General features: G+C 46.8%; 1 long non-coding RNA gene across 1 annotated transcript; it reads right to left on the reverse strand.

Moving 5' to 3' along the window:
* Nucleotides 1-300: 300 nt before the first annotated feature.
* On the reverse strand, nt 301-4391 carry LOC127907106 (uncharacterized). The gene is made up of 3 exons (XR_008063241.1): nt 1005-4391; nt 531-917; nt 301-486 (listed from the first exon to the last, which is right to left on the reverse strand). It is a non-coding gene; the product is annotated as an uncharacterized LOC127907106 (long non-coding RNA).
* Nucleotides 4392-10359: the final 5968 nt, after the last annotated feature.

Here is a 10359-nt window from a genome sequence, read left to right on the forward strand (position 1 = left end):
TTAAGAACACATTCTTATTTTCAATGACGGCCTGGGAACAGTGGGTTAACTGCCTGTTCAGGGGCAGAACGACGACCTTGTCAGCTCAGGGGTTTGAACTCACAACCTTCCGGTTACTAGTCCAACGCTCTAACCACTAGGCTACGCTGCCGCCCCAATTCGTCAGGGTATGGGACTCTACAAGGTGTTGAAAGCGTTCCACAGGGATGCTGGCCCACGTTGACTCCAATACTTCCTGCAGTTGTGTCCAGTCGGCTGGATGTCCTTTGCCTGATGGGCCATTCTTGATTCATACGGGAAACTGTTGAGCGTGGGAAAACCCAGCAGCGTTGCAGTTCTTGATACAAACCGGTGCATCTGGCACCTAATACCATACTCCGTTCAAATGCACTTCAATATTTTGGCTTTCCCAGTCATCCTCTGAATGGACACATACACAATCCATGTCTCAATTATCTGAAGGCTTAAAAATCCTTCTTTAACCACCTGTCTCCTCCCCTTCATCTACACTGATTTGAAGTGGATTTAACCTGTCTCCTCCCCTTCATCTACACTGATTGAAGTGGATTTAACCTGTCTCCTCCCCTTCATCTACACTGATTGGAGTGGATTTAACCTGTCTCCTCCCCTTCATCTACACTGATTGGAGTGGATTTAACCTGTCTCCTCCCCTTCATCTACACTGATTGGAGTGGATTTAACCTGTCTCCTCCCCTTCATCTACACTGATTGAAGTGAATTTAACCTGTCTCCTCCCCTTCATCTACACTGATTGGAGTGGATTTAACCTGTCTCCTCCCCTTCATCTACACTGATTGAAGTGGATTTAACCTGTCTCCTCCCCTTCATCTACACTGATTGAAGTGGATTTATCCTGTCTCCTCCCCTTCATCTACACTGATTGAAGTGGATTTATCCTGTCTCCTCCCCTTCATCTACACTGATTGGAGTGGATTTAACCTGTCTCCTCCCCTTCATCTACACTGATTTGAAGTGGATTTAACCTGTCTCCTCCCCTTCATCTACACTGATTGAAGTGGATTTATCCTGTCTCCTCCCCTTCATCTACACTGATTGGAGTGGATTTAACCTGTCTCCTCCCCTTCATCTACACTGATTTGAAGTGGATTTAACCTGTCTCCTCCCCTTCATCTACACTGATTGGTGTGGATTTAACCTGTCTCCTCCCCTTCATCTACACTGATTGGAGTGGATTTAACCTGTCTCCTCCCCTTCATCTACACTGATTGGAGTGGATTTAACCTGTCTCCTCCCCTTCATCTACACTGATTGAAGTGGATTTAACCTGTCTCCTCCCCTTCATCTACACTGATTGAAGTGGATTTAACCTGTCTCCTCCCCTTCATCTACACTGATTGGAGTGGATTTAACCTGTCTCCTCCCCTTCATCTACACTGATTGAAGTGGATTTAACCTGTCTCCTCCCCTTCATCTACACTGATTGGAGTGGATTTAACCTGTCTCCTCCCCTTCATCTACACTGATTGGAGTGGATTTAACCTGTCTCCTCCCCTTCATCTACACTGATTGGAGTGGATTTAACCTGTCTCCTCCCCTTCATCTACACTGATTGGAGTGGATTTAACCTGTCTCCTCCCCTTCATCTACACTGATTGAAGTGGATTTAACCTGTCTCCTCCCCTTCATCTACACTGATTGAAGTGGATTTAACAAGTGACATCAATAAGGGATCATAGCCTTCACCTGGATTCACTTGGTCAGTCTGTCACGGAAAGAGCCGGTGTTCTTAATGTTTTGTCCACACAATAGATAAGCTTGCCTGGTCCCAGATCTGTTTGTGTTGTTGTCACCTTTTTGAGTTGGTAAGACAGCATAGCTCTGGGAACCAGGCTATAAATGAGCTGATGACTGTAATGGTTCGGAGAAAACACTAGTGGCACAACTGAGATGAGTGTCATGACAGTTTATGGCAAACTTTGTTCAGAAACTGCATTCGGAAAGTATTCCGACTCCTTCCCTTTATCCACATTTTGTTACATTATATACATATACACGGCTCAAAACAATAAAGGGAACACTAAAATAACACACCCTAGATCTAAATTAATGAAATATTCTTATTAAATACTTTTTTCTTTACATAGTTGAATGTGCTGACAACAAAATCACACAAAGTATCAATGGAAATCAAATTTATCAACCCATGGAGGTCGGGATTTGGAATCACACTCAAGATTAAAGTGGAAAACCACTACTACAGGCTGATTCAACTTTGATGTAATGTCCTTAAAACAAGTCAATGAGGCTCAGTAGTGTGTGTGGCCTCCACGTGCCTGTCTGACCTCCCTACAACGCCTGATGAGGTGGCGGATGGTCTCCTGAGGGATCTCCTCCCAGACCTGGACTAAAGCATCCGCCAACTCCTGGACAGTCTGTGGTGCAACGTGGCGTTGGTGGATGGAGCGAGACATGATGTCCCAGATGTGCTCAATTGGATTCAGGGGAACGGGCGGGCCAGTCCATAGCATCAATGCCTTCCTCTTGCGGGAACTGCTGACACACACCAGCCACATGAGGTCTAGCATTGTCTTGCATTAGGAGGAACCCAGGGCCAACCGCACCAGCATATAGTCTCACAAGGGGTCTGAGGATCTCGTCTCGGTACCTAATGGCAGTCAGGCTACCTCTAGCGAGCACATGGAAGGCTGTGCGGCCCCCCAAAGAAATGCCACCCCACACCATGACTGACCCACTGCCAAACCGGTCATGCTGGAGGATGTTGCAGGCAGCAGAACGTTCTCCACGGCGTCTCCAGACTGTCACGTCTGTCACATGTGCTCAGTGTGAACCTGCTTTCATCTGTGAAGAGCACATGGCGCCAGTGGCGAATTTGCCAATCTTGGTGTTCTCTGGCAAATGCCAAACGTCCTGCACGGTGTTGGGCTGTAAGCACAACCCCCACCTGTGGACGTCGGACCCTCATACCACCCTCATGGAGTCTTTTTCTGACCGTTTGAGCAGACACATGCACATTTGTGGCCTGCTGGAGGTCATTTTGCAGGGCTGGCAGTGCTCCTCCTTGCACAAAGGCGAAGGTAGCGGTCCTGCTGCTGGGTTGTTGCCCTCCTACGACCTCCTCCACATCTCCTGATGTACTGGCCTGTCTCCTGGTAGTACCTCCATGCTCTGGACACTACGCTGACAGACACAGTAAACCTTCTTGCCACAGCTCGCATTGATGTCCCATCCTGGATGAGCTGCACTACCTGAGCCACTTGTGTGAGTTGTAGACTCTGTCTCATTCTACCACTAGAGTGAAAGCACCGCCAGCATTCAAAAGTGACCAAAACATCAGCCAGGAAGCATAGGAACTGAGAAGTGGTCTGTGGTCCCCACCTGCAGAACCACTCCTTTATTGGGGGTGTCTTGCTGATTGCCTATAATTTCCACCTGTTGTCTATTCCATTTGCACAACAGCATGTGAAATGTATTGTCAATCAGTGTTGCTTCCTAAGTGGACAGGTTGATTTCACAGAAGTGTGATTGACTTGGAGTTACATTGTGTTGTTTAAGTGTTCCCTTTATTTTTTTGAGCAGTGTATATATATATATATATTGCTACAACCTTGTTTGAAAATGTATTAAATCAATCTACACACAATACCCCATAATGACAAATTGAAAGAAGGTTTACATTTTTTGTTGTTGCTAATTTATTTAAAAAATACTAAACAGAAATACCTTATTTGCATAAGTATTCAGACCTTTTGCTAACCCCTTTGCTATGAGACTCGACATTGAGCTCAGGTGCATCCTGTTTCCATTGATCATCCTTGAGATGTTTCTACAAATGTATTGGAGTCCACCTGTGGTACATTCAATTGATTGGACATGATTTGTAAAGGCACACACCTGTCTATATAAGGTCCCACGGTTGATATGGCTTTGCTCTGACAGGCACTGAGGTCCAAGGAAATGTCCGTAGAGCTCCAAGACAGGATTGTGTTGAGGCACAGATCAGGGGAAGGGGCACCAAAACATTTCTGCAGAATTGAAGGTCCCCAAGAACACAGGGGCCTCCATCATTTTTCAATGGAAGAAGTTTGGAACCACCAAGACTCTTCCTAGAGCTGGCCTCCCAGCCAAACTGAGCAATGGGGAAGAAGGGCCTTGGTCAGGGAGGTGACCCAGAACCAGATGGTCACTCTGACAGAGTTCCAGAGTTCTTCTGTGAAGATGGTAGAACATTGGTAGAACATTCCAGAAGGACAACCATCTCTGCAGCACTCCATCAATCAGGCCTTTATGGTAGAGTGGCCAGATGGAAGCCACTCCTCAATAAAAGGCACATGACAGCCCGCTTGGAGTTTGCCAAAAGGCACCTAAAGACTCTTAGACCATGAGAAACAAGATTCTCTGGTCTGATGAAACCAAGATTGAACTCTTTGGCCTGAAAGCCAAGCGTCACGTCTGGAGGAAATCTGTCACCGTCCCTATGGTGAAGCATGGTGGTGGCAGCATCATGCTGTGGGGATGTTTTTCAGCCGCAGGGACTGGGAGACTAGTCAGGATCAAAGGAAAGATGAACAGAGCAAAGTACAGAGAGACCCTTGATGAAAACCTGCTCCAGAGTACTCAGGACCTCAGACTGGGGTGAAGGTTCACCTTCCAACAGGACAATGACCCTAAGCACACAGCCAAGACAACGCAGGTGTGGCTTCGGGACAAGCCTCTGAATGTCCTTGAGTGGCTCAGCCAGAGCCCTGACTTGAACCCAATCGAACATCTCTGGTGACCTGCAAAAAAGCTGTGCAGAGACGCTCCCCATCCAACCTGACAGAGCTTGAGAGGATCTGCAGAGAAGAGAGAAACTCCCTAAGTACAGGTGTGCCAAGCTTTTGGCGTCAGACCCAAGAAGACTCCAGGCTGTAATCGCTGCCAAAGGTGCTTCAACAAACTACTGAGTGAAGGGCCTGAATTATTATCTAAATGTCATATTTCTTTTTTTCTTATTTAAAAAAAAAAAATTTGCTTTATCTTTTATGGAGTAGAATAAGGCCGTAAAATAACATGTGGAAGAAGTAACTTTCTGAATACACTGTAATTCCATTCAGATTTATGATCATTAACTGATGGGGGTTGAACTATACTGAACAAAAATACAATTTGAACAGTTTTACTGAGTTACAGTTCATGTGAGGAAAATCACCATTGAAATGAATGAATCAGTCCATTGAAATGAATTAGGTCCTAATCTATGGATTTCACAACTTGGCAGGGGTGCAGGCATGGGTGGTTCTTGGAGGGCATGGGCCCACCCACTGGGGTGCCAGGCACAGCCAATCAGAATTAAGTTTTTTTCACAAAAGGGCTTTATTTCAGGCAGAAATACTCTTCAGTTTCATCAGTTGTCCGGGTGGCTGGTCTCAGATGATCAGCAGGTGAAGAAGCCTGATGTGGAGGTCATGTGTTGGCGTGGTACCACGTGGTCTGCGGATGTCAGGAAGGTTGGACATACTGAAGGTTGGACATAAATGGAACATTTCTGGGATATTTTTACTTTTTTTTAAAAACTTTTTCTCCCAAGTTTTGTTTTCCAATTGGTGCAGTATTGTCCCTTTGCTGCAACTCCCGTACAAACTTGGGAGAGGCGAAGGTCGAGAGCCATGCATCCTCCGAAAACATGACCCTGCCAAGCTGCACTGCTTCCTGACACACACTTGCTTAACCCGGAAGCCATCAATGTGTCGGAGGAAACACCAACCAGCTGGCGACTGAAGTCAGCTTGCAGACGCCCGGCACACCACAAAATTGCTAGAGCGTGATGGGACAATTAAATCCCAGTTGTCCAAACCATCCCCTAACCCTGACGACGATGGGCCAATTGTGCACCAGCCTCATAGGTCTCCGGGTCACAGCCTGGGATCAAACTTGGGGCTGTAGTGACGCCCTGAGCACTGCGATGCAGGTCCTTAGACTGCTACTACAAATTGCAGAACACATCACTCTGGAGTCAGATGCAGATCACTCATCATTAAGCTCAGGGGCCCTGGGTCTGAATCCCGCCCTGTGCCACTGGGTCCTGGACTTCCTGATGGGCCGCCCCCCTGGTGGTGAAGGTAGGCAACAACACCTCCACTTCGCTGATCCTCAACACAGGGGTACAATTGAGAGCATCCTGTCGGGCTGTATCACCGCCTGGTACGGCCTCTGCACCGGCCGCAACCGCAGGGCTCTCCAGAGGGCGCTGCGCTCTGTCCAACGTATCACACCTTCCGGGACATCTACAGCACCCAATGTCACAGGAAGGCCAAACTGATCAACAAGGACAATCTGTATTTATGCTAATAATCATTAGCTAGATCAGTGCTTCCCTAAAGTTTTCAGCCATGCCCCCCTTTCAACATAGCTGAACACCCTAGGGAGAGAAACCGGCTTGGTTAGGCTCTACTTTTCTATATCATTCTTATTGATTATGAATTGATCATGTGAAATGTTAGCTCACAGAATTAAGAGCCAGTAGCTAAAACCAGAAGCTAAGGTGAGGAAATCATGGTATATCAATGGCCATCAAGTCTCAGCAATCTAACCCCTCAGCCGTCTAACCCCTCAGCCGTCTAACCCCTCAGCCGTCTAACCCCTCAGCCGTCTAACCCCTCAGCCGTCTAACCCCTCAGCCGTCTAACCCCTCAGCCGTCTAACCCCTCAGCCGTCTAACCCCTCAGCCGTCTAACCCCTCAGCCGTCTAACCCCTCAGCCGTCTAACCCCTCAGCCGTCTAACCCCTCAGCCGTCTAACCCATCAGCCGTCTAACCCCTCAGCCGTCTAACCCCTCAGCCGTCTAACCCCTCAGCCGTCTAACCCCTCAGCCGTCTAACCCATCAGCCGTCTAACCCATCAGCCGTCTAACCCATCAGCCGTCTAACCCCTCAGCCGTCTAACCCCTCAGCCGTCTAACCCCTCAGCCGTCTAACCCCTCAGCCGTCTAACCCCTCAGCCGTCTAACCCCTCAGCCGTCTAACCCCTCAGCCGTCTAACCCCTCAGCCGTCTAACCCCTCAGCCGTCTAACCCCTCAGCCATCAAGTCCCCTCAGCCATCAAGTCCCCTCAGCCATCAAGTCCTCTCAGCCGTCTAACCCCTCAGCCGTCTAACCCCTCAGCCATCAACCCCTCAGCCGTCTAACCCCTCAGCCGTCTAACCCCTCAGCCGTCTAACCCCTCAGCCATCTAACCCCTCAGCCATCTAAACCCTCAGCCATCAAGTCCCCTCAGCCATCTAAACCCTCAGCCATCAAACCCTCAGCCATCTAACCCCTCAGCCGTCTAACCCCTCAGCCATCTAACCCCTCAGCCATCTAACCCCTCAGCCATCTAACCCCTCAGCCATCTAACCCCTCAGCCATCTAACCCCTCAGCCATCTAACCCCTCAGCCATCTAACCCCTCAGCCATCTAACCCCTCAGCCATCTAACCCCTCAGCCATCTAACCCCTCAGCCATCTAACCCCTCAGCCATCTAACCCCTCAGCCATCTAACCCCTCAGCCATCTAAACCCTCAGCCATCAAGTCCCCTCAGCCATCTAACTCATTAGCGTCTAACCCCTCAGCCATCTAACCCCTCAGCCATCAAGTCCCCTCAGCCGTCTAACCCCTCAGCCGTCTAACCCCTCAGCCGTCTAACCCCTCAGCCGTCTAACCCCTCAGCCGTCTAACCCCTCAGCCGTCTAACCCCTCAGCCGTCTAACCCCTCAGCTGTCTTACTCCTCAAGTCACCCCCCCATCCCATCTACTTCTTATCCCCACTCCCCCTCTCCTCCTCCCCCCCACTTCCTTAGCTCAGCCTTCAACACAATCATTCTGGACCTGCTACAGCACGAACTCAGCCAGCTGAAGAAATCTGGTTACTATCTTTCTGTGGATCACCGACTTCCTGACCAACTTGTCACAGCACATTAAGATGGGAAAACATCTTTCAGACTTCCTCTCTCTCAGCACAGGGGTGACGCAGGGTTGGTGCTCTCCTCTAGTTCCTCTCCACCAATGACTGCACCTCAAACTACTCACGTTGACTTAATGACACCGCCCTGGTCGGTCTCATCTCCAACGACACATCTGTCAAACTACTCACGTTGACTTAATGACACCACCCTGGTCGGTCTCATCTCCAAAGTACCGTAGAGCGGTTGACCGCCTGGTCAAGTCGCAACAACCTGGAACTCAACACAGTCATACCCCCCTCAACCATCTCTCCTCCTCGATTGGTGGCAGTCGTCAGCACCAATCGAGACCTAAATTTAAACCTATATTGAGACCTATATTGAGACCTATATTGAGACCTTTATCAAGACCTATATTGAGACCTATATTGAGACCTATATTGAGACCTATATTTAGACCTATATTGAGACCTTTATTGAGACCTATATTGAGACCTAAAAGACCTACACTGAGACCTATATTGAGACCTAAATCGAGACCTAATTGAGACCTATATTGAGACCTCCCCCTTTTTCCTCCAAACATAACGATGGTCATTATGGCCAAACAGTTCTATTTTTGTTGCATCAGACCAGAGGACATTTCTCCAAAAAGTACGATCTTTGTCCCCATGTGCAGTTGCAAACAGTAGTCTGGCTTTTTTATGGCGGTTTTTGCAGCAGTGGCTTCTTCCTTTCTGAGCGGCCTTTCAGGTTGTGTCAATATAGGTCTCGTTTTACTGTGGATATAGATACGTTTGTACCGGTTTCCTCCAGCATCATCATAAGGTTGTTTGCTGTTGTTCTGGGACTGATTTGCACTTTTCGGACCAAAGTACGTTCATCTCTAGGAGACAGAATGCATCTCCTTCCTGAGCGGTATGACGGCTGCATGGTCCCATGGTGTTTATATTGCGTACTATTGTTTGTACAATGAACGTGGTGCCTTCAGGCGTTTGGAAATTGCTCCCAAGGATGAACCAGACTTGTGGAGGTCTCCAATTTTGTTTCTGAGGTCTTGGCTGATTTCTTTTGATTTTCCCATGATGTCAAGTCAAGCAGAGGCACTGAGTTTGAAGGTAGGCCTTGAAATATATCCACAGGTACACCTCCAATTGACTCAAATGTTGTGAATTTGCCTATCAGAAGCTTCTAAAGCCATGAAATAATTTTCTGGAATTTTCCATGTTGTTTAAATGCACAGTCAATTTAGTGTATGGAAACTTCTGACCCACTGGAATTGTGATACAGTGAATTATAAGTGAAATAATCTGTCTGTAAACAATTGTTGGAAAAATGATTTGTGTCATGCACAAAGTAGATGTCCTAACCGACTTGCCAAAACTAGGGGTGATCAGTCCTTTATTCCAAATATTGGGGAAGATGCCAGAGCTAAGGATGATGTTAAAGAGTTTTAGTATAGCCAATTGGAATTGGTTGCCTGTATATTTGCTCATTTCACTGAGAATACCATCAACACCACATGCCTTTTTGGGTTGGAGGGTTTTTATTTTTCCCTGTAGTTCATTGAATATAATTGGAGAATCCAGTGGGTTCTGGTAGTCTTTAATAGTTGACTCTAAGATCTGTATTTGATCATGTATATGTTTTTGCTGTTTGTTCTTTGTTATAGAGCCAAAAAGATTGGAGAAGTGGTTTACTCATACATCTCCATTTTGGATAGATAATTCTTCGTGTTGTTGTTTGTTTAGTGTTTTCCAATTTTCCCAGAAGTGGTTAGAGTCTATGGATTATTCAATTACAATGACCTGATTTCTGACATGCTGTTCCTTCTTTTTCCGTAGTGTATTTCTGGATTGTTTTAGTGATTCACCATAGTGAAGGTGTAGACTCTGGGTCTATTTGTTATTGGTTGGACAGTTTTCTACATTTATTCACAATTACAGTGAATAGTTTTGTCCAGGAAGTTGTCTAAAAGGGATTGAATTTGTTGTTGCCTAATTGTTTTTTGGTAAGTTTTCCACACTACATTCCTTCCATCTATAGCATTTCTTAATATCACTGTTCCTTTGGCTTTGATGCTTTCATGATTGAGTATTGCTCTATTCAAGTAGACTGTGATTTTGCTGTGGTCTGATAGGGATGTCAGTGGGCAGACTGTGAACGCTCTGAGAGACTCCGGTTAGAGGTCAGTGATAAAGTAATCTACAGTATTACTGCCGAGAGATTAGCTCTCGGTGTACCTACCAGAGTCTCTCTCCTTTTTGAGTTTTGATTCTGGGTACTATAGGGTACTATGGATGTCTAATTGTTGCCAGACAAAAAAGCAACGCTTGGGGGAAAAAAATGGGTATGTGAGTGAAGGTCATGCTTAGGCGAATAAACTATAAAGCAAAATAAATTGCTATAGTTTACACTTTTTTTTGTTTGTAGTTATTTC

The sequence above is a fragment of the Oncorhynchus keta genome, chromosome 14 (assembly GCF_023373465.1).
Source record: "Oncorhynchus keta strain PuntledgeMale-10-30-2019 chromosome 14, Oket_V2, whole genome shotgun sequence".
Lineage (NCBI taxonomy): Eukaryota > Metazoa > Chordata > Actinopteri > Salmoniformes > Salmonidae > Oncorhynchus > Oncorhynchus keta.